Raw genomic sequence first — 21,166 nt, 5'->3', positions numbered from 1 at the left:
ACTATACTTGTAATCCCAGTGTACTTACTAATCAGTGAACTGCCAAAGAAACAGGCAAAAAACATTTCAGGACATTGTTCAGGCAGTTCCTCAGCATAATAGGAATTATATAGGGTGAATTTTGCACTTTCTACTGAACTGATGTAAGAGACTTTTAATTTTAGCTCCACCTTCCAAAACCCTTGCATACTGCTTCAGTATCATAAAAGCACAGAACTAAAGATCTATTTCAATTGTTAGGGACCTTAGGATTTCATGTAGTACAAATCCTGCCCAAAAGGCTCAGTGTGAATCACACTGTCCACAATTACAATTTGATCTGATTATAAGATCAATTTTGTCTTTAATTATGAATTCAATCATCTTGGTTAAGAAAGTGTGAGTGAGCTTTTTTGGGAGTTATGTCTGGATAATTTACTCAAGATAATGTTATTTTTCTAGTCATGACATTTGCTGTTCTGTCATAGAAAAAGATTGGGATCATCAGGCAGAATTTGATTTTTAAATTTTTTGGCCACATAATATCTGTTTCTTAATCTTTTTGGGTAGCCATTAACTCACAGATTCCTGGTTTCATTATTAATTAGTAAGTACTTTTCAGCTATAAGAAAGAGAAAGATTTTGTATTATGTACAAAATCATCCTGAAATAGAAAAGGTTAAATAGGTAACAACACTGGCATTTCACATGTCCATGTTTAATAACCAGTGTTAGACACATGAGCAGTGCTTACAAAAGGACAATGGAATTGGCTTATTGATTGTGTTTTTACATAAAAATGTAGAGCAACAATCAGTGAACTATCCAGGAACATCAGTATTCACCAGAAGATAAAGGGAAAATACCTAATTTTAAGGTCAATGTGATGACATTATGACTGAATAACTTAATTTTAAGCTCTTATAATATTATTTAATCTATTTTAATAAGAGAACACAGTGCAGAGAGTTTTTGCTTTAACTACTTTTGATCTCAATTTCAGTTGCAAACACAGAGTATAGTTTTTTTTTGAGACTGGCAAGCTGACCTTGGGTTTAAAAACATTATTTTTCTCTTTCAGCATACCAATATATAGTCACGGGAAAAATGAGGAAATCTTTTTTAAAAGTGAAAGAAAAAGCTCTCACTCAGTTGTTTTTAGCTTACATAGGTACTAAGCCACAGACATATATCCAAGTGAAATTTTCCAATACACATGAACATACACCAAATCCTTACTGTGATGTTGAAAATACAGCAGTCATCATCTACATGACTAAATCTATAAATGCTTTTTAATATTTGGCCTGTTGTTTTCAGAAACTGTATTAAAAATAGTAATAAATTCTCTTCTTTAAAAAAAATAATTCAACATTTTAATATATTTGATACATTTTATTCTATATATGTGCCCATCATATTTCATGGTACCTTTATTTAATTCAGGAAAAAGACTTAAAATTTGACTGTACGTTTCAAGTTGCACTTTAGTTTCTATCCTGCATGAGAGAAAACATAAGTATTCTTTTTTAAAAACAAGTTAATTCTTTTTTAAAAACCCAAATGAATTTTTAACCATTTTCCAACACAAAACAAAATTAAAAATCTAAATTGATCTATTTCAAAACAATTTTTTTTTGCATTAATCATATATCAAGCAAGAATAAGAAGAAATTTTTATGCTGCTTGACAATTCATTTTTTTCTAAAGATTATTCCAGGTCATAAAAATTACCTTCTTCTAAAGTAAAATACAAATGCAAAACAAGATTATCATCAATTATCTAAATCAGCAAATCTTACTTGCTGATTTAAATTGTGATTAAAATGAAGTATTTAAATCAATTTGATTCAAAGAAATCTGCCTTGATTATGATTATTTGATTAAGCAGTGTTAATGATCAATTTATGCTATTTTTTTTTGCACCCAAATGTTACTGATTTCAAGAGGAATATATAAGTTACTAATCTTTGTTTCTCAGATATTATTCCCAGAATGTATGTTTTTGAACCACAGATACACTTAACTCATGTTTACTTTGGTTACATGTCGCCCTGGTTTTTTAAGTTTTTCTAAGCCTTCTGATGTTTACATTCTTGTAACAAACTTTCTCACACACTTTATGTAAATAACTTATTGTTTTGCATTCTTTTATGAAGGAAGAGAAATTTGATAGACTATTAGTTTGTCCAGTGTCATTGGAGAGGTGGCACTGTCACCCTCCAATCCATTGTCACTTTTCCCTCTTTTTTACCTTAGCGAGCTGCGTGTCCGGGTAGTTTAATTTTGTGTCCTATAGCGACGGGTTACATAAACTCTTTGATTACCAAATGTGAATGTGTTTTCTAAAGTTAAAAAAAAAGGTCTTGTCTACCTTCCCTAGGGATAGCATCAACTGCACATATGGAAAGACTCACATTTGGCATCTAGCCTTGCCCACAGAGGACACTGCCACTGGGCTGTACTCCAGCTTCCCATTACCTTGTGTCACACAAATCCCCTAAACTCAGAAGGTTTGCATAAACATCCCCCAATGCATGTCATCAGGATAAATTTAGCTACTGTGGAATAATTAAGATCCTTTAAAGGTTTTTTGTTGACTAACCTGGTTAGTGTGAATTGAATATCTTAGGAGCCACAGAAGAATGTTGATGTAAACCTGCCCACTAGCACAGACAGATTTAATAAAATTATGCTTGTCCACAGCAAGGGTCTCCAGATCTCCAGACTTAGTCAACAAACATATTTTAAAACAAACCAGCTGATAACATAAGGGTACTAGTTTCTTTTATAGCTTTATCTATCTCCTAGTAATATTTAGTTTACAGTTCAAAAAGCCACAAGTAAAAAGTTTACAGTTCTGTGGACAGACTGTTCCTGGGATGTAAACAGTGGCTTTGGTAATTGAGTTTAACTGAAAATTATAGAAACTGGCATCAACATTTTACCCACTTTATCTGATGTTTTAGTTTTATTGCACTTGAGAAATTTATTGTCCCTTGCTTTGGAGCTATTAAGGAACTTTATTTTATATGCTACAGCAGCTAACCATACATATTCTGATAATCAGTTATACCTGAAGGCCTGTTTACAATGTATCTTGCTTATAAAGTGTGCAAAGAGCAGTTTAATGCATTTTTTTCAGTGATTATTTATTTTCAGCTCACAATTATTTACAGCTATCCATGCAATTCATTGCATTCTATTTACTTCTGTATTGGAAACAAAGGTTTGGTAGATAGGCTCTCTTTCCTTCCTTAGAGAACTGTCTTCTCTAGCCCTGATAAAATATAACTCCATTTTCTTGTAACATTAACATGCAAAAGACTTTTTGCTTTATAATGTTTTCTAGTTCCAACTTTAAAAAGTCACTGCTTTGGACACAGATGTAAAATTAGCCCACAGTGTAATGTCTCTGGAGCTGAATACACTGAGAGATCAGTTATGTGAGCAGAATAATGTACAGAACATATATAGCAGTTTATAGTTACTGACTTCAAAGCACTGTACAGATAATATACAGGGTAAAGAAAGCTGAATGACTGGCCTAAGGCTATATAATAATTCATTGGCATACTCCAGGTGAAAATACAGGTTATCTAAGGCCCAGCATGGTTTCTAACCTATCATGCTACTGGTTCCTATTGCAACTGAGGTATTAGAGAGATGTGAGAAGAAAACATATAAAAATATATAATTTTGAATAAGAGTATACAAAATCACTCCATCAAAATAATGTTTTTGATTACTAAAAATAGACAGAACTTTGGACCTGGCTGGGAGAGAAATTGGTAAAATTTCATGAAGGACCTACCCTTCCCAAAACCGGGAGCATAGCTGCCAAAAGCAATTCATTAGAACTAACAGGATTTCATCAATACTACTGTTTAAACAATTCTTTCTTGGCTGTCATACTGCCTGCAACGTTTCAGTGCTCCAATTAAAATTCAGTAAAGCTGGACAGGGATGCAAATACCCTAACAGACCAACAATACAGATAAAAAGAGAGGGGGGGTTGGAATCATTTAAAGCTGCCAGTCTTCTTGGGTGTAAAAGGATTTTGCAAGCTGTGTGTTTCATATGTTTGTCTGCCTGTCTCAGGGAGAGCTGTGTGGCTGCAGTTTTGAGAAGCTGAACAAATCGAGAGAGGTCTGTTCCTGTGCCTGTGAGGTTTGTGAGGCTGATCCTCAGTCTCTGAGAATTGCCAGGCAGAGCCGTAAGGATGGGAAAAGTAATGAAGGTCTGGAGGGAAGGTACAGAAGGGAAAAGGGGAAGTGAAGAAAACTGATAAGAAAAGCTAAGAATTTCATGTTTGGTATGGTTTAAAAAAATACAAACCCAACTGAAAGAAAAAAAGGAGAAAAAATATACTTTTGTTACCTAAGATGAGAAAGTACTTTACAAGCCACTGGCAAATGAGGAAGGTGATGAACTGATTTTTTATAGGGACATATATCTGTCAGTTTAGACAATTTGTTCCTAATAATTTTGAAAGAGTTGACTAGCTCTTAGCATTTTAATAAATCTCAGAATAACAGGAAAATTTGGAAAGTCTGAAAAAAAAAAGATTGTTGAAATATTCATAAGACGAAGTCAGGTATCCCAGCTAAGCTGAACAGCTTGATGCATATCCAAGGGAAATAATAAAATAGATGATATGAGAATGAGTTACAGAAAATCATGAATATAACACAGTCAACATGGGTTTATGAAAAAATTAACTTTGTCAGACAAACCTAATTTCATTTTTTTATTAGAAAACTTTCTGGAGGTAACTGAATATCAGGAGGGTTTTCTTGGAATAAAAACTCATACCTGAAAGAAAAATAATTTATCTGTAATGAAATGTAGTTGTCAATGCAGAATCATCATTTACTGGAAACTTCTTGGTACAAAAGCTGATACTTCATAAAATTTTCACAGATGATTTGGATGTAAATGTCTATGAATGTCCATGACTCTAGGGTTGTAGATAATGACAGTAAAATCATTATAGTCAGTTGCTCATTCAAGCAAAATGTGTTCAAAGGTGGCCAAGTGTAAAGTTGAGCAGTTTCAGGTGTGAATGAGGAATGTATGACATGAACACAGAACAGTATCATAAAAAGTAGCAGCTATAAAAGGATTTAATGATCAAAGCAGACATGCAAATCAATATGAAATCTGAGTCTAATGAGTCAAAAATAAGACCGAGGCCCATCAGCCTCTGTAAAGCCCTTAAGGGTATACCAAAAAAGAGATGAGTAAGCATAATAGAACATACTCACTTCAACACACCTGTATTCTACACTGGGGAGACTAAACTAAGAATGCTTTATGGGTTTTTTTCCTCATTTCTGCCCTTCTAAAAAGGAAAAAAAAAAATTAGGGACAAGGAAAAGCTTGAAAATTATTTGAGGAATAGAGACAATGGTTTTATGCAAGAGTCTGAGTCCAATATCAAAATGGTTTCATACTGAAAATAGAAAACTTTAAATTAGGAATAGGTAATTTTTCCTAGCAATGCGAACAACATACCATTGCAACCAACTACAATTGACATGATGAATTTTTGGTGGTGGGACTCTCTAAGTGAAGATTATACTACCATCTACTTGGATAAATAGATGTAGCTTCAAAAATATCAGATTCATTATCTGAATCGCTGAATGACTATTTGAAATGTTTAAAACCTAAAGTACATGCAGAAGACAGAGAAAATGTACTCATGGCCTCTTATAGCTGATGGATATATGAAACACCATTTCTTTGGCTTTGTTCATATAACCAAAATTGCATAGGTACAGTAGATTTTACTCTTGTACTATTCATTCATTTGATGGTTAGATATTAACCATGATAAAATCATAGAAACATCAAGGTTGGAAAAGACCTTTAAGATCACACAGACCAAGCACTCCCCCAGCACTACCACTGTAACCTCTAAACCACATCACCATATCATCCAGACATGACTTGAACACCTCCAGGGGTGGTGATTCCACCACCTCCCAGGGTAGCTTATTCTAGTGCCTGAAAAGGAGCAACCAAGTGCTTTAAATCTCATGAAATGACTGTGATTGGACACAATCCCTTAGCTCACAGACACACACACAAGTAAAATGCAGAGGAATCTGCCCTTCTGCAGACCTAAGGTTGTGACGCCACTTTTTCATCCACTGTATAGAAAACAGCTGATTTTTAAAACTTGTCTTACACTGTTTCTGACCTTAAGTAATTGCAAAATTCACATGAGTTACTAATAATATTACAATTACAATCTTTCATACACATGTATATTTTCAAAATGAGCATCGTCCTTAACAACACATTGATCTCCTCATTCAGAAGGTTTATGAATTGCTTGTAATATTACAACTATCAAAGCTTTATAGTGGGGTGAAAGATGTTCTAAGGCTGCATGGTCATTCTTTTGAGGTTTACTGATCTAACTGTACAAGATCATGGTGGATAGGCTGAGGAAATAGTGTTAGACCATGGAGACCTGCTTCAGAACAGTTTCCTGTTTACACACAGCAAAGATCAGTTGCAAACAAATTTCAGTCATCTCTCCATAACCTAATTGCAGCCTTCTAAGTAACAGATGAATCTCTCCCCTTCTCTACAGCGTTATGAACCATCTCAGCATAGCAGTGTCAGATTATTAACTGCTTCCATTGCTAGATTGGATCTCATCTTTCTGATGAAGGAGACAAGAACAACTATTTAAAAAAAATATAGTACTTATCAAATTTGAAAGAAAAAATATTGCAAGTCAATAAGATGATAGTTTTGGATTGCACAGGTAAATAGATTGGGGGATGCAAAAAAGCTGTATGTAATAAAATGGGGTAAGAAAACGTCATCCTCCAGTGTTATCTACAGCACCAGCAAAATAGGGACATTTCACAAAATTTATATTAGTGAGACTTTTGTATGAGATCTCTGCAAACCAAATCTGTAAGTGCATGTGCTGAGCTTTGATTATCCCAAGATTTCTCTTTCCATTCTGAGTAAAGGAAAGCTATCAAACCTGAGTAAAGAAGTCTGCACTACTGCTCCATGTTCTATAGAGATGGAACCCAACCCCCAAAGTAGCCACAACATTGTAACTTCCCAAAGCACTTGGCTACCTAAAAGGATTAAAAAATACAGCCCCTTATAATCATGTCATTAAATTGTGTCTGTCACCTCTGCTCATTTAGCTCTGGTTTTATGATTAGGCTGTTGGAAAACAGCAAGTGATAGTTGAGAACACCTTCACTTTTCTAGAATGTTTTACATATAGTTGATGAAATATTCAATTCAAAATTTCCTGTCATATAGCTTAGTCTGTAGAGACCTCCCACTGCTCATTAATCCCTGATTAATACTTATGACAATTTCAACCCTTATGTCTCTTCTAGCCAGTGAAACAATGCACAATATCAGCACATAAAGGTGTTTCTCACAGTGCATACTGGAATCATGTGTAATTTAAACCTGCCAGGTATGAGAGCAAATCTTTAGATTTCTAATAATTCACTGTACAGTTAATACAAGTGGGAGCTGCAGCCTGTGGGCATATCACTCCAATTGGAGTAAATGCTAGAACTGTGAAATCTGTGACTGTTTCTTTCTTCCCTTACTCCATATGAATAAACAACAACGATTTTAATCCCAGATTTTCAAGATTTTTGACCATATGTTGTGACAAAACTTAAAACAAATTAGGGCTAATTATACTTAGCAACTCTATAGCAGTTTCTTATAAGAGTAGAATACTGGATTTGGCTGAGATGGAGTTAATTTTTATTAATTTTTATTATACCATCCTGCATGCAGTTTTTTAAATTTATGAACGAAAGTGTTGACAACTCACCAATGTTTTAGTTATTGTTCAGCACTGCTGGCACAGCACCAAGGCCTTCCCTGATTTTTACTCTGCCTTTCCCATGGGTAGTGTGCAGGTTTGGATAAGGCTGGGAGGTGACACAGCGGGCTACCCCAGGGATATTCCAGAACATGTAACATTGTGTTCAACAACTAAACTTCTTCCAAAGCAGCTGCTGCTCCTGCTAAGTGGGAGCTCAGCTGCAGGCTCGGGACAGCTCTCCACAGGGAGTCATTAGTTGTCCATAATGAGTTTTACAGAACCCAGAGAAAGGGAAACTGAGGTAACTCGAATATACTTTTCCAAACCAACTTCAAAGAGACAAGAAGAGTATGCTAAAATGTGGTAATTGCAAAATGTAATTAAAAAAAAAATGCAGATCATATGGATGCTTGCCTTATTGCCTTATTTTTTAAAAATGAAAAACCATGCTCACATATTTAAAGCTACATAATTACAGTGACAAAGTTAATAACACTATAGATTATCAGTTCTGCTTTCGTCTCACAAAAAAAATTCAAGACCATATTTTTAAAGTATTTTTAAAGCATTTAAAAGGTATTTTAAATATGAGATTTTGCTCCACGTTTCATGAACCTATAAGCCTGTTTGTAACACACACAGAAAAAAGAGAACAGTAAACCCAGGAACTCCATCATTCTTTTCCCAAAGTAATTATCATAATTGCCACTATCTTATATTTCCTGAAAAACAACCTGAAGACTCTCATTGCCAAGCTGCCAAAGTAATCCCTATAGCAAATCAGATTATTGGTCTACCAATTTAGTCCTCTCTCTTGCTCTAATCAGATAATCAAATGTCTCAGAGTGAGGGAAATCTTTTATCAAATCTTTCTTTGGAATAACGTGCTCACAAGAACTTGCTCATCACTGAGAAGTAACTTATTAGGCACCAACACCAAATCCATATATTAAAAGTACCAATTTTAGAAACTTTACTAGGTTTTATTATGACACATAAATATTAACAGTTTTTTACAAGTATTTTCACATCCTCTCTCTTTTCATACCTAATTTTCAGTTTTTTACCTGAAAAATTCCCATCACCCTAAGTTTCATTGTTTGTAACAGGTATAAAAGGTAAAAAACCAAATTTTCCTTACATGCTATGCAGCTTTCACTTATGAGAAAATGTGAAAGTGCAGAATATCATTTCACAGGATTTGTATAGCTGGCTCCCTTTCACTGCTCAAAATAAATTATTCAATCACTATCCTTTAAGGTGTGGGGTTTTCAAACAAGAAAAACAAACCTTTGTTAATGTAGAAAAATGGTTTATTATGGTTTAGAACAAGTAATGATGGTTTTACATAAAATTTCTCTTAATTTCTTTATCAAGTCTAATCAGCCTAAGTAGCATTGACTCTGGCAAAGCTCAAGAAGAGTAGTTTGCTTTTCACAAATGAACAAAACATCTTTTTCCTCTCAAATATCTCACTGTTCTTATATATCTGGTATGTCAATGTTCCTTATAGCTATACCAAAAATGCTTTGAATGTCATTAAACAATTTAAAATGCGTGCAGCTTCCTGCTCTGGATTTTGTGGGTTTGTTCTATAACAAGAAAGCAGATTTCAATAAATGAATTAGAAAATGTATTGCAGAAGTATCATTGGTAGAATGCGCTATGTCTTGGTAGTGGTAAACAAACCTGCAAAACAGAAATGTGGCTGAAGTCTTTAGTGACTCACCCAGTTCTGTGGGAGGTTTCCTGGTTACAGAATGTCACATTTATGTGCATAATTCTCCATCTTCATCACTGTAGTACCTAAGTAAGCTTTTTTCCTATTTTCTATTACTGAGAAAAGACTTAATAAGAAACTTACTCCACAAGATCACGACTTGTTGCCTGAACTTCAGCACCACCACATTTTAATACCTCTCTGCATATCTGAGAAGAGTTGACTTTGTTTACAAACCAAAATACATAGCCATTGCACAAGGAGGTTATTTACTGCCAAGCCTTTTCTGAATTCATTTGATACAGTCACAGGGCAAACACTCATCCTGTGAGTTGGTGTATTTCACACTGGCAAGGATTCTGCTGCCACTTTGTTATGACTGTTAATAGGTGTGCAGCAAAAGCATCCTTCAGCACCTGTGGATTCCTCTTTGGATCCTTCTTCTGTCATCCAAATCCTATGGGACAGAGGGAGGGATAACAGGGGGAAAACCCCACACCAGTGCTGAAATTGCATGAAATATCACTCTCTCATACATGTGGTTTACTTACTGCTGAGTTCTAATGGAGGTATGTATTATTTGATATAAAAGGAGCAAGTTACAAAACATAAACATGCATATGACTATATATATATCTATATTAATATATATATATAGGTATAATATCAGCTTGCAGTTGAAGTATAGGAAGAAAATCACATACTTAGGCACCCCTCCTTTCACTGTTTTTTCTTCTAAGATAAGAATGGAAAAGTAAAAATAATTTTTGCCTCACAGATTCTGGACCTCTGTCCTAAGGTTCCAAATAATTTCACTGCTACTCTCTGCACAATCCTGTATCTTCCAAATTTTCCTATAAAGACCCCACTGATGCTGACTGACATCAAGTAGCAGAATCCTTGAAAGCAAAGACTTTTCCTTTTCCTCTCAAGGGATAAGCCTGCTCTCTCTCTTAGGATTAAAAATGCTTTCATTTTCAGTTGATGAACTGGAGAGTTAAATGTGTACATATCAGTATCAGATATCATTTAGAACAGCAGCGCTAGATCTCAAGCCACACAGAGTTGAGTTCTGGGTGGTTCTGATAAGGATTTCAAGTAATACACTTGGAAATTTAAAAAGAAAGTGCTGTTTAGCTTAAGCCTATGTGCAAAATCAGTGGTCTGCCACAATGACCAGTTTAATTTTAAGTTCTGTATTTTTTATAATCTGTTCGTTTCATCAGTTTATTAAAAATTGATATATGAGCCAGAAAATAAAAAAAGTCTTAACTGTATCTCTTCCAGAGTACATAAACATATCAATTTGTTTATATTTATACCCTTATTGCTTTGAAATAAACAAGAAAAAACCAATTTCTTCAGTTCTAATCAAGCACAGCTGCTCCATTCCTCTTCCATCATATCAATCATCAATAAGGAGGATCAAGAATTACCATTACAAATGTACAGCCTCACCACAACTCCTTAGCGCAAAAATAATTATCCACAGGTAGCATTCCTCTTCTGAGGACACCTACATTTTTATGCACAATTATGTATGTCTAAATATGAGCTGAAAATCTAAGCTGCTATTTTTTGCCAGCGGAAATCTAAACCACGCAGTCAACAAAGTCCAAAGAATTTTTTAAAATAACCAGTACCAGAGGCCTGTAGGGGAGTGAGAAATACTGTTTATACACTGTGTGTATAGACTAAATCTCCAGTAACCATTGCAGGAGACAGACATCTTACACCCACAGATATACTGCATTTTCACATCTAAATCTAGGTGCCTACAATCTGGACCTCACACTCACCATAAGCATCCTCTCAGCCTGAAAACATAACATCCAAATATAGCCTCATAAAACTTTGCACATATTTGGGCAATTGAGGCTTAAATGACTGACATTACATCACAATGTGACTAAGAGCTAGAATTACACATGAAATGTGATTGCCTGTTTCTCCAAGCCCTTATAACAAGTTCAGGTATCATACAGCAGTAGGGGCTATTAAAGGTTGACTTTTGGGTCAGAAATTCAAACAACTGATTCAAGGAATAGCTAGCACTGCTGAAAGTGCCTGCATAGAGTGAAGAATGTTACATAAATCTCCATGCAAAACAGCCCTAGAAACAGATGTCTCTCTCAGAATCTTCAGGAATCTCTGAAGATGATTTTCACCTCTCTCAAAGCACAGCTTTAAACAGAAAACCATCACTTTTCTTTCCACAAAAAGTATAATTTGCCAGCCATAACAATCAACTTCAGTACTCTTTCAAGGCTAGAGAGTCATCTAACAAAGATACAGAGAACCTCTTCAGTCTGCCTTTCATTTTTGTCTTAGGGTTTTGTGGAGATCTAAGAACTGTGTGCAAATCTTATGTATGAATTTTCCAAGAGCGACTTTGTTTATCACAATATCTCAGTGAACTGTTTTCATGACACTACTGAAGTACTTGGAATACTCTGAGAGCACTATCACCACTGCAAAGTATCGAGATGGAATCCACTTCAGACAATGAATTCACAAAAGATAACTAACATTTTTCAAGAAAATTAAATATAACAGAATGTGGCTAGTAACCATGCTATATGTACTGATTTTAAAAGTTCAGGAAATTTCCTGGTTTATAAAGAATGATTTTTAAAGTGTTTCTGTGGACAGGAAATAAAAAAGCTATGCAAGGGAACAGTACTATGCTACACAATTTTTCCCATCCTAAAGAATGGGTAACACAGGAAGAAATTAAAGCCCACTGAGGCACAGCTACTTGCATTAACTATAGCAGAGTTCGGTCCAAACTGTCTCACCAATATTTATTGCCTTTATGGTACTGTGAAATGCATACTGGGTTATGGTGCAAAACACTCTACAGCAAAGGTCACAAGAGAAAAACAAAGCATGAAGAAGAAACCCAATGCAGGACTTAAAGGTCTGGACTAGAAAAGTGCCAGTTATGGGATTTCTGACACTGCTTCTTTAAATTTGCAAGGTGTCATTTTTTTCGCCCTCTTCCTTCAGGCAGAGCAACTTACTTTGCCTCTTCCATGCACACACAGCCAAGCAAGATGCAAGTGTGGGGCTGCCAGCAGTTGGCAAATCAACAATTTGAGTTCCTCTATGCTGTTTTCTTCTTTTAGACAAGCCACTCCAGCTGCAGTCAGTATAAAAGAGGAATTATCTATGCATTTTTTAAAAAGATGAAATAGAGAAAACCTTTGGGACTTTTTTTTTCCTAAAAATGAGGATAAATTTAATTTTTCATTTATTTAAAAGAATATATTAACATAAAATTTTAAGAAATGTAAGAATTTTAAGAATTATTCCCTTCAGGCAGATGGACAGACTAGAAGATGAGGAGGAAGAGAAGGATAATATAAAATCTGATGTCCTCTATCCTTTCTGGTTTTGGTCTACCCCAAGAGATTACCCTTATGAAGACTATATACCTTTTTTAAATGTGAAATCAACCACTTCAGGAAAATTATGTTCTCAAAATAGAAAGCAAATATAACAGAAGAGAATAAAATAAGCTACAGTCAAAATTATCCATACAAGAAGCAAAGAGCAGTATTTTTGTACAAAAGAGAAATTTTCTAATCCAAATAATTCTGTTCAAGAAAAAAACCCCAAACTATTATCTACTTTATCCTGACTGAATAAAAATTTTGTTTAAAGCCTCCCAATATTCTGTGCTTAGAAATAGGGACAAAAAAATAAAACCCACAGAACATAAGGCTGTGGGGCCACTCTTATGGAAAATGATCCATTTTAGAGTAAAACAAGATCATCACTATAATTTCTGTTGCATAAAGAGCAGAATTTGTTTGCAGGTCTAGTTTTCTAAAAATACTGACTCTTATACTTCTGCTTGGGAAGAAGTTCTGGGTTTTGAAAACTTCAGGTTTCAAAACGCAAACATGAATGTTTGTGTTCTTATAGAATTACACATTAAAAATCTCATCTGTACTTCTCCAACTAGAAGAAAAAATATCTATTTAATAACAGGCAACCTTTGAAATTTACAGTGTACATGGGATGAAAGAGGAAAACTAATACATAGCCAGATATAACTTGCTTTCATTAAAATTATTATGTGCATTAAGTAATACTTTTTTATGATAAAAATAGATGGCAGCAGAGATCTAATCAATCAAAAATCACAAGTTTGTTTAATAATACTGATAAAAATAAGTATAAGTTTTCATAGATTAATTTGGAAAGGAACTTAATATTCAATTGTAAGTAGTATTAAATGAAAATTTTTAGATCTATGGGAGCAGACAGTCTTAGTAATGAAAAAATTCCTGATTAGATCCTCAAGTGTATTGAAATATAATAGAAAAGGACATTGCAAGGGCTAGGGGCAAAAGAAAAAAAAACAAACCAAAAGTAACCTGCTGTCCCACACAAAGGGGATAACAAGTGCTGAATATCACCTGAGAGATCTCAAAGAGATCATTATAGCAAGTATTCCAAGACTGCAGAGATTGACATTCATAGATCCGTTCTGAAGATTTTATTATTTTTTGATATTGCTTTTTATATACTTCACAGAAGTGAATATGGCGTCTCTATTTCCATTCTTAGTGAGGGAGCCCAGTGTAGAGAGGATTAAATTAAATGTCAAAGACTCCACAGTCAATGATGGTCAAACATACTAAAATGATTTTTTTTCTCTCTTTCTTTTACTCTCCCAGCCCATACTGACCATTATTTTGAAAAATAAGGATATCAAGGACTTCAAGACAGCCATGCAAGAAAGATGGGAAGAAATATTTCATAAGGGCTTGAAGGAATCCTGACAAGTGTTATGCTCTTGGAATAAAGGGATCTCAAATTAAGCTTTGTGCTCTGAGATTGAATACAAAAAAAAATCCATTACTAGACAACATGTAACAGAGATAGAAGATAATATTATAAAATGGATAATTTTATGCATTAGTAAGCTTTCATTTTCTGAGTTTATCCTACATCATATTTAATACAATGGGCTCTGGATTAAAACATGAACACAACAAATTTAATGCTGCTGAGCTGGAGTAAATGACATTGTGTCATCAACAAAATCCTCCCTCTTATTGGGATACTTTTCACTAGGGTGGAAAAACCAAAAGTGATACAATCTTTTAAGCATTTTATTTGGAGAAAGTCCATGCAAGTTGCCTTCTGTACCTCTGCTGGAGAAATCAAGTGCTTGCAAGCACTTCTTGTGAGAAGAGATGATTTCTTTTAACACACTGCACAAAGCCCAGGACTTCTGACCCTTAGTGCACATTTGCACAGCTTAGGGATAAACTCTGAATTTTTAGGGTACCAGTAACGCAGGTGTCTATGAATTGTTTGAGGTCTCCCTGGGGGAGCCCTTGCAAGATGTGTATTGCAATGAGTTTTTAAATTATTGAAAATTCTTGTCCAATGATGACAAGAAATAGTCCAAGAAATTTTAGGACAAAGGGAAGTAACTTACTTTCTACATTATTAGTATCCAGGAATATATGAAACAGTTCATGTTATATCATAAAGGAACCCACACAGCAAAAATCTATTTTTAGTGTTGGCAGCAAATGCATTTTTCTGTCTCATACTTTCTGGGGAAAGAGAGCTAGAAATTTAATAAAAAAACCCCAATCATTTTTAAAGCAATAAAAGTCAAAGAAATGGTTAGCTATACAGACACAGCAAACAAAAGACATTCTAAAGATGCTCCTAAATATCAGTATAAGGTAGGATAGGATTAAGACAATCTGGCACTTCAGAAAATAGGGTAACACCAAGGTGGGCAGATGCCATATGGACTGGTCAAATTTATAGATGTCGAAAGAAATAGCATCAGTACAGAAGGAAAAATGAGGTAGAAAAAAGGACTACAAAGGTGGTAAATAACATACAGCAAAACAGTTTCAATAGATCTTTTTCTTCATTTGAAACATGAAGTTCACATACTGTTAAAGCTGGGGATATGTGAATATTCTCAAGAACAAATACTGAACTTTACAACAAATCCTTTCTCTCCTTTTAGTTTCTATTAGGGACCCAAATTAAGAGAATATTACATGCAACAACAACAAAAAAAAAAACCCAAAAGAACACCAAACAGAAACAAAACAAACAAAAGAAAAACCACCCACAAAAAAAGCCCATAATTGTTGTTTTAAAAAAACATGATAAAATATTATTTTTTTGCACATAGAAGCATCAGAGATAACATTTGATTTAAAAATGTAAGATTATCATGGCAAAAATGATCAGGCACATCAGGGCAGATTTCTGTGCTCTCATTTGTAGACTGTACGGGAGGTGGGAGCTGGTTCCAGTTAAGATGGAAGTTGGGTGTTTTATTCACTATAAGATGTTACATGCTAACAGCAGAGGACCCATGGAAGGAACACAAAAATAATCTATTTGTGTAGATTTGGAAGTTTGCTTACAGTCTGATTCATACAATTTAAATCCATTTAAAATGGGCTTGTAACATAACAAATAGGACAGCTTAAACACAATTAAAAAAAAATCTATTCTAAATGTTAAAAAATAGAACTGAACAAATGAAAATTTCCAATCACACTTTTACTATGTCGTTGTCACAGATCTAGACTACAGCACAATTCTTACTGCTATCAAGGAAACTAGCTCCATCCAAGCCAGACCCAGCAAAATTTTAGAAAATAATTGTGTTCTGGTTGTTTCTTAACAAACATAAAAAAAGAAAAAAAAAAAAAACCAAAAACAAAAAAAACAACCCTGGTTGATTGCATCAGTTTACCTCCAAGCTAATAAATGAGTCTTTGTAATTTGGGGCATTTTTTGTAAATCAACAAGTAATTAAGGGAGCGCTAAGATAACTTCTATCCACTGAGCTAATGGGGAAGGTCAAGTAGAACAAAAGCATTCTGTGTTTGTTTGGGTTTTTTTTTGACTAATGTTGTTTTATGGCGCCACAAAGGCTGGCTGCAATCTCATGTTTCAGGTAACATTTGAAGGGAATACTCACACTAAAGTGGAAATGGTTTTTTATATAGTATTTTTTTCTGCTGAGAGCTGGAATATGTTGTTCAAGAACTTTGTGAAGTTTGACTCAAGATACCCAAGAGGAAAAAATTTGGACCATAAGTTAAATAAACTGGACAAGCAGTCTTGAATTGTCAGCTGATGTGGGAAAAGGCCCACAGGTTATTCCACAAACAAGAGAGTTTTCCAGATGGATTCCTTATACAAATGTGTGTTTCTATGCGTGCATACCTTTATTTTGCGATGATAGAAGCAGTCATACAGAATAAAAATATTAAAATAGTTTTATTTTGGCTACATTTAAAAGTGCAATTAATTATTTATTACATTTCATAGCACTGAGATGAAAATGAACTCTAAAAATATTTTGAAAATATTTTTTCACTGAATTCCAAAATCTCCTGGCCTCAAAAACATTATGTACACCTCTATACATAATTTCAGTGACAGCAAATCTTAACTGGACTTGTGGAATGATGGCAATTATCTATCTTCACCCTCATGATTTCTGTAGGTGTTTTCCCACAGACGCAGTTGGGAATCTGTACTGCCTGGCACATTTCAAAGCCTGCAAACAATGGCCCTTGTCAGTTAGAGCATAGGAATGGAGCTAAAAGAGGATGCAGATGTAAATTTGGGCACTTGGTATACCTTGTAATCATCTAAAGGACTGAGATTTTCTTAGTTTAGAGATAAGTAGTGACTACATTTACGAAATTTTTGGGTGGGAACATGTGAACAGAGAAGAACTAAAGTAGAGAATATAAGTTTGATGTACTTAAGAGGACTTTTCATTTCTAAAAAGTCACTTATTTTAATAGTTGTTGTTGTTGCCACTGGTGCTAGTTGGACAAAGTAAGTTTCAATGCTATAAAACTGTCTGAGCTGAATCTCTCACTCTTTCGTTCTTTACATTCCCTCTGGAACAAAGATGCTCTAAAATCCACTATTTAAAGCCAAAAACAGATAGAGAAAAAGACTTTTTGCTGTCTCATCTGTATCTTTCCCAAAAAAACCCCTATTTTTGAAAAGCAACATATTTATGGACCGGAAAGGTCCTTCATTTCTGGGGGGCAAATAGGAGAAGAGGGGAAAAAATGACCACAAGGCTTCCATTTAGCATGAGTCTCTCACTAAGACACAGAGTAGGAGGCTGCAGAGTGAACCCCTATTCCTCCTTTGTGCGCTGTACCACCATGGAGGATTCACTGCCAGATTCCAAAATCCTTGTCAGAAATTGCAGAATATTTTCTAGATCTTCTTTTCTTGCCCTGGTACTACTGAGCTGTCTCAGTCTCCTCAAGCTTTCAAGCTTGTTCCCTATTTTCCTTGTATCATTATAGGCCTATAGCTTGATGACTAAGAACTGTCTCAAAATTTCTGCTCCCCTAATGTGCATTGTTAACTGAATTTGAAAAATATTAAATTGTCCCTTATCTTCACACTAAATCATACTATGTGAAAAATTCAACCCCTACATTAATTATAGTTCTTTTGTTAATGTTTCATCTGCAGCTGACTTAGCATTGTACTGCTTCCGTTGTTTCACTCAGAAACTACTGAATAGAAAGCTTCTTCTGATTATGTAGGATTTTTTCAACAGAAATAATATCTTCTGTTTGATTATTTGCATAGAAACAGTGAAAATGCTCTCACACCCTGTCAGCTACTTCACACCTCTGTAGGGGCTTAAACTCTGGAATGAAATGTGAATGTACTGACTCACTGCTCCGCATGGGTTTCATTTAAGAAGGTTCACAGGAATGCATCGGCAGCACATTCCAATTACCTCTTAAAGAAAAGCTTAGTTTTCGGATTGTTTTGTGCAAATGAATAAGTGTTATTTTAGAAAGACTGCTTCCCCTATTACGGTACACAACAGAGGCATAAAAGAGAAAAAACTCAAACAGAATGTGTTGACTCTATTCAGAGCCTGAGCCATCTCACCAGTGAATTGATTGTTCATTCTTCCACTTCTTAGGCCAGGTAACAGTATGACATTTAAAACACTGCTCAAAGATTAAAATATCTAAAAACTTGGAGTTACTCCATTACAGTGAGTTCATTTAATACTGCTTTTGAAACATTTTGCAGTATAGTGAAAGACCTTAATTTATTCCAATTATCTTTTGTTCACTTCCATTTATGAACACTGGAGCTCAAATAATCAGCTCTTTTGCTCCTTAGGCTTCCAAGAATATATTTTCATAAGTATTGTAGAAGTCATCTTTCTGCAACCATCCCACACACTAATTGCAAAAGTCTATTTTTATGATAAGGAGTGGTATTAGCAGACAATTAAGGACAAGATCATTGGTTGTCCTGAATTGCTTTGGAACAGAAATAGCTCGCTGAATAAAATTTTCTTCCTATTAAATGTATAAAGGTAAATATTGAAAAAATATATCAATTCTTATAAGGTGCATCTACAGAGTGAAAAGTCTTCAGAAAGAGCTGAAGAAAAACACCTTGGCATTTGTACTATTTATTACAGCTTAATAGATCTCATCCTACCTACTTTTGTGGCCCTCATGTTTGGTAATTTTAAATCAGAACTGAGGGGAACGGGAAACTTTTTCAAGCTGTGTGTACTGAAAATATGGGCATGAAAGTGTGCATGAAAATCAGTGCTTTACATTCATTCATTCGTTCTCTTGGTATAATTCAAAGTATATTGACAGTGAGTGCACAGCCAACGATAACAGCAGGATGGGCTTTTTTCAACATAGGCAACATAAATATATAATTTCTTCCCTTTGAAATCTTTAGATTTCCAATTGCAAGACTGAACAAACTTCTTCCACTGTTCTTTCTAACAATAAGTTTTACTGTTTTGTGTCGTAGCCTCTTTTTCTAACATTACGATCTGTTGAGCATTGCACTACAACCAGCTGGCACAAGAAAGTAATGAAAACTCATGGGAAACTGACTTTCTCTAAACTCTGAGCTTGCTTAGTGAGAAAAAGAAGGACATTTATTTCCATCATGAAGGAATGCTCAAAGGCATGCTGCAATTCTTCCCTTAGAGTCAGTAGGTAAACTAGTCTTGTCAAAAAATCAGACAGGAAAATCTAAAATTAAGTCAGCTCTATAATGGGATGTCAACCACATCTGTTTGCAACTGAGACTCTCTGTAGAACCATGAACTTGCTATCTGGAAACATCAGTGGGGCTGCTCTAGACATTATTAGGATTGTATTTAGTACAGTTTCACTAAAATGAAAACATATTTTCTTTTCTTTATAAGTATATATATACAAACACACACACAAATATATATATATATATCTTTTAAAATGCAGCTACAAAAGGATTACAGACAACAGTCAAAATTTGTTTGATTCCTAATGGCGTTTAAGTGGAAGGAAATAGTATTACTGGAACATAAGAGAGGAAGATACTTTCCCAACATGGCAAAACTAACAGGTGAACTGAACCTATCAAATTTTTCTCCACAAAATGGTAAAGTTTCTTTTCTTGTCCTCTTCTTTACATATATCAACTATCCACCAATTATAAAATGAAGTTTAAAGACAATAAATTTATCTATTCTTCCTCCACTTCTATTGGCTCATGCCTACTTAGTGTGGTTAGTTGATGTTTTGATGGTGCATCACAGTTGTTCAGAGCATGAATTAATGTTATGCCTGTTGGTTATAAACCAAACAACCAAAAGGTTATTTGCCCTGACTCCTGCTGTGTGATAAGTACAAGAAAAAATTACCTCACTCAGTGGTAGGAAAAATATGGGAAAACATTTTTTTCCCTTGGAATGAATTACTGTTTACCTGAGACCAAAATTTATGGTATCTCTTCAAACGTCTGATCTGGAGGCAGTGTGTCCTAAATTATCTGCTGCCTAAAATAGCATTAAAATGTATAGAATTTTCTTTTCTAATAATGAGCAGCCCATTTGGATTTTCATATATAAAAATAACTGACCTAGGTAAATCAAAAGTATAGTTCCACCCCTTAAATAAATAATTTTTCAACAAGTTTTAAATACTTATACACATACTAGTAGCAATTACCACTTTAGCTATTATTAAAAATTTAAAAAAATAATGATTCACTATGGCTTTAAATTATTTGCCTTTACCTCTGTTCCTATGTGTTAACCAGCCAACCTATTGGACAGAATATGCTGTAGATAGCAAATAACTGCAGATGGTATCAGATGGTTTGGGCTAGCTGTCAGGAAACTTATTTAATTCTTTTAAGTGATATGTGGTGGTTTTTTGCTTAGAATTGCCTTTATTTGGACAGTGTGTTTAGTTCTGGATGCTAATTTGGTAAGCCATGCATACTGTCCTCTGCCTCATCATTCAAGCTGTTAGTTTACAAGTGACAAATGCACCTAGCTACAGAAAGTTTTCATTTTTCCGAAAGGGGCTGGTGTTGCATGGCCAAAGGGAGCTGATTTCTGACAAAGAGTAAATAGGGCCCTTGGGCAATCAACTACACCAGTCAACTTAGCCAGTGGGCTTATTTCCCTCTTAGCTGTTTTTTTGCAATTCATACTCATAAATTGCTCCCCTGGTTGTTATACACTCCCAAGAATAATAAACTCAAGCTTTATGTTTGCTGCCTACTAACAGCCTTAAGAAACACATGCTGTGATTGAGTGGGGTTTT

At 34.7% G+C, this 21,166-nt stretch overlaps 1 protein-coding gene across 3 annotated transcripts in view; it reads right to left on the bottom strand.

Annotated features, from left to right (window-relative positions):
* The window catches only part of FSTL5 (follistatin like 5), a 270,766-nt gene that overhangs the window by 3,391 nt on the left and 246,209 nt on the right, over window positions 1-21,166 (bottom strand). The gene's annotated exons all lie outside the window — the stretch shown is intronic.

This window comes from Melospiza georgiana, chromosome 5, assembly GCF_028018845.1.
Source record: "Melospiza georgiana isolate bMelGeo1 chromosome 5, bMelGeo1.pri, whole genome shotgun sequence".
NCBI classification, from domain to species: Eukaryota; Metazoa; Chordata; class Aves; order Passeriformes; family Passerellidae; genus Melospiza; species Melospiza georgiana.
The sequence above is the reverse complement of the archived record's forward strand: the minus strand, read 5'-3'. Positions and strand labels throughout refer to the sequence as shown.